Here is a 4796-nt window from a genome sequence, read left to right as displayed (position 1 = left end):
GAAGGTCTCAAGTTCTGATGCAGGCTCTCCTTCCCTTTTTTTATCCAGGAACACATTTCCGTTTCTTGTTTGTTTCATTTTGCCAACTTCCTATTTGTGACATTACCCGACTGACTCAACTCTTTTTGCTACTGTCTCCTCATATACTAAAAACTTGCTATGTTAGAATTGATAGTCCACTCATATATAATTTTTTCAATCAGTCTACACCTTTGCAAAACTTTGTCAAAGCTTTATTTCACTGTCTTCCGTCAAAAACTTTCAGGGAATATGTGTAGCTGCCAAGATCAGTTACACTAAGTTTCAGTTTGACTTTTTTTTTCTCCTTATATAATATGGATCATGTTTTTGGTCTAAGTAAGTGCTCATCAGGAGTTCCAGTCTTTGGGAGACACCAGAGAAATTTACTGGTCTGGTGATAAAGTATAGTATAAATGGAAAATTTATTATGATCGGTTCTGACGGGAAACTGAACGTGGTAATTTTTCCTCCTCGATTTTTGTTATTCATGGAAGCTTGAAAAACTTGTCCAAAAGTGTACCGGTACGGTGTGTTTTTAGAATGTTGTAAATCTTTGACAATTTTGCATTTTTCTCATAATTGTGTTTTGGTCCTGGATTGCTTCATAAAGTGCAAAGTATAATGTTTCTCTGGCAAAGTTTTAACCTGAAACCTATGAAATGTTTACAACATAATGTTCACATTTTTTTTGTGCGTAAAAAGTTGAGCCCGAGGCATACTGACCTCAATGTAGGTGATTTCAAAAGATAACGGCTTGTCTGGCTACTGATCGCAGAAAAAAAATCAGCAAGAAGTAGGAAGGGGGAAAAAAAGAAATATTATATAATCTGGACATTAGAATTTAGAAGACGTTAAAATTTAGAACCCCTCTGATTTCTTCTTCTTGAACTTGTGTACATGACATTACTGTCTGTAGCGTACGGCCAACAATTCACCCACACTTTTGTGTACATAGCTATAATATAGCTATGATATTATCATGTTTTACAGTATGCAATGAGTAGTAAGAGTGGTGTGTCCATGTGAAATATATCCAAAAAATGTATGGTGGTTCTAGGAGATTGCTGGGGTGTGGGAGTGTAAATTAATGCTTTTTTTAACCATGTTGAAGATGATCTTTTGCACCTCTAGTTAATATTTTGGTGTGGTTTTGGTGTCTGACATACATACATGAATATAGAAAGTCAAATTTGAATGTGTGATGTATGTCTGTATACCCAGGTTGCTTTCTCGATGCTGTTGTGAGTTGTTTGAGTAGACAAGGAAGGAGAGAGAAACAAAAAATTTGTGACACTTTGACTTTGTCTATGCTGAACATGCACAATGCAAGTGCAAGTTGTTGTGGAATAATAAAATCTTTCTAAAATCTTCTCTATCTTTTTATCCCTTTGCCCTGAGTCTGTCTTGGTGGACATAAGTTCAAAGATCACAGAATGTTCGTTGCTGCAATTCGGTGAAGATGAACTTTGTTGTGGGTTTGCTTGTTTTGATTCCTCTCTCAGGTCTGTGTTTCTCTCTCCTCAAACATTTCCTCTGCTCTGTGAAAGACTTCGTCATACGGTACCTCTTTTTTCAAAATAGCGTGTAGTCAGGAGTCTCACACTTAGCTGTCAGTTTGTTTCATGATGCTTGTGTGAAGTCCAGCACGTCATGTAAATGTAAACATAATGAATTCTGTGAAATTCCAATTCCAATTGGTTGCTTTTAAGCACAAGGGGGCTATCCCGAAAAATGCTGTTTAGAGAAAATCGAAGGTAAAGTTTTTGCCCCTTGTTCAACTTCTTTAAAAGACAAGGAGAGTTTTCTCTATTTATACCAAACGAATATACACACCAATGAATCCAAACTTCTACAGGTAGGGCAATGCCCACTTTTGGTGTAGGTCAATACTTCTGGAAACCCCCGAAATCTGAGTTACCCTGTTTGTCCTTAAAAGCGACCAATTGTGATTGTCACTGTAATTGTCCGGTCAAGTTTTGTAGGATTCCAGTCCACCGACAAAACCGAGGTTTGAACCGTTTCGTGTCCATGTTTTTGTTTCTTTCTGTCTGCCATTTTTATGTCAATGTGCTTCTCTTTACTCAAGGTGTAGACTCGCCTCTGGACAATTGGGTCCGTTTAAATCGAACGCTGTAGTTAAAAAAACAGCGGTAAACTGAAGGGAAAAAATCAGAATACAACAACCTTCCTAAACTGAAAACTTTGCTAAGCTGAAAGAACAAAATCTTGACGTTGTGCAGATTTCGGTTTAATTGACCACCACTGTATAAAATTTTTAAATTAATTTATCACCTTTGGGGGTGGGAGGGGGGGGGGGGTGTCGTTACCGTACTTGAAATCTACCAATTTACTGCCATGTGTGTGTTGTTGCTCTTATGGACTTTGGTTGTTTTATTGCAGATATAAATCACATACCATAATGATAATCATGTTTCATAGGTCAGGTTTGCTCATGACTTAAAGAAAAATAAATCTGCCCACTTTGTGTGATGAGAAGTTAATTCAGCTTTTTTTATTTTGTGTGTATTTTGACCGCATTATATGCCATTGTATTGTGAAAAATGACCTATATGACAGAATCTGGTGTGGATTGTTCCTTCGTTCCTACCAAAAGAACCATGGTCTTTATCTTCCCTCCTCCTTTTTTTTGTGTGCTTGTTACTCTCTTATAAACAACACCTCCTCTAATCTTTGGTACTTGTATATGAGCTTATTTGTTGCAAGTGCTGTAAAACACTTACTAAAACAAAGGAGACTTAAACTGAGCAAGGGATTTGTGTTTTGTCTTTTAGGATTTGTTACCAAGTTCAAAAGAAGAGGTGTGGGTGGTTGGCGGGTGCTCTGGTGTAGTTTGCTTCTTCTTTCCTATCAAACGTCTATCGTCCTTATCTCCCCTCCTTCTTTTTTGTGTTTGTTACTCTCTTGTAACACCTCTAATCTTCTGGCGCTCATATGACCTTATGCAGTTGTGAGCGCCGTAAAACCTCTACTCTACTAAAACAAAAAGAAGAGGCACCGGTGTCTGTGGTACCGGTATAGCGGATAGGTTATTCATCGTTACGCGCAGGAGACCCAAGTCTAATTCCAGATTGGGGGAATTTTTATCGAGCCTGTTGGTTTTTCTACTGCCTAGGTTGGCTGTTGCAGGCAGGGTCAGAAGTCTGCTTCCTAAATTATCTAAATTGTGGTGATACGGATGAAAAAACACCTACATAAAAGAAAATTCAAGAGAAGCATCGTTCATAAGGGTATTAATGGAAAACAAATAAAATTGCTCTTCTTCTGTTGTGGGTACCAGCCATAAAAGTACAATTAAGGGGGTGTAGCTATGGTCAGCACCCAAATGCTATAGTTTTTGGTCTAATGCTTGCTTTTCTGCATCAACGGGGGTGACATAGTACAAAAAAAGGTTACCAAGCAAAAAATTCAAGATTTTAGCCATAATAATCTCGAGCCATCAAAAATAAAGGATTGATTCAGCATTTTTAAAACCAATTTTATATTTTGTCAATCATCAACACTCATCAAGATAGAAGCCTAATATTTGGCATGGCGATTACTGTTGGTAGGTAGAACAACCTTACAGAGCCAAATTTGAATTTTCTGTACTGACTTGTGAGCCTTACAGTCCTTGTTATGCACTACATTCAGGTCTCCAATGTTTTAAGATTTTGTAAAATAAAAAAGGATTAAAACTCCAAATGTGTACCATAAACAGCAAAAATGCTTCTGTAAAGTTATAGAGAAATGTGTATAAAAGATTGTGTCCAAATGTGAAACAATTCTGACAGTAACTTTCTGAGATCTACTCAAAATAGTGTTGCAACCTGGTCAGATAAACAATTCTGAGAAAACTGCAAAGAGAGATAATTTTTGGTGAAGATTTTCCTACATTGCTACCTCTCTTAAATGCATTTTCCAGCTATTTCTAAGTTTGATTAAGGAATTAGGCTTCTAAAGATGAGTCCTTGATATTGATATCTATCAAGATACTCCAAAATCCGAAAACTGATATTTTTTCAAAATTTTTACTGATCTGACCAGTGGATCCCCTTAATGAACAACATTGTAGTAGGTTTCAACATTTTTATTTTTATTGCAAATTGTTTAGAGGACAGGCCTAGAAACTGCAATAATAACAACAATAATAATGGGAATTTATATGTGCCTAATCACGAGAAGTGCTGTATATATAGAATTATCACTCAACTTGAATGACAAATCAAAAGAGAAAATGCATATTATATGAGACCATTTAACAACAGACACACACACACACACACATGATGACTCCCAGATCCACACACATTGTTGCATACATAATTTTTTGGCAGAGGATAGTGTTGTTCTCTTTTTGAACCACTTTATTTCTCAAGAACCCTACTTAAATTATCTCTCTCTCACAAAACAAGCCTACTGTATCTTGCTCCCTCTTTCTCTCTTTCTTTCCAAACACACCTACTGTTTCTCTCCTCTCTCTCTCTCTCCAAACACACCTACTGTCTCTCTCTCTCTCCCCCTCTCTCTCCAAACACACCTATTGTCTGTTTGTCTCTCTCTGTCTATCTCTCTCTGTCCAAACACACCTACTGTCTCTTTCCCTCTCCCTCTTTCTCCAAACACACCTACCGTCTCTCTCTCTCTCTCTCTCTCTCTCCAAACACACCTACCGTCTCTCTCTCTCTCCAAACACACCTACCGTCTCTCTCTCTCTCCAAACGCACCTACTATCTCTCTCTCTCTCTCTCCAAACACACTTACTGTCTCTCTCTCTC

This window comes from Aplysia californica, unplaced genomic scaffold (genome assembly GCF_000002075.1).
Source record: "Aplysia californica isolate F4 #8 unplaced genomic scaffold, AplCal3.0 scaffold01178, whole genome shotgun sequence".
Taxonomy (NCBI): Eukaryota; Metazoa; Mollusca; class Gastropoda; order Aplysiida; family Aplysiidae; genus Aplysia; species Aplysia californica.
The sequence above is the reverse complement of the archived record's forward strand: the minus strand, read 5'-3'. Positions refer to the sequence as shown.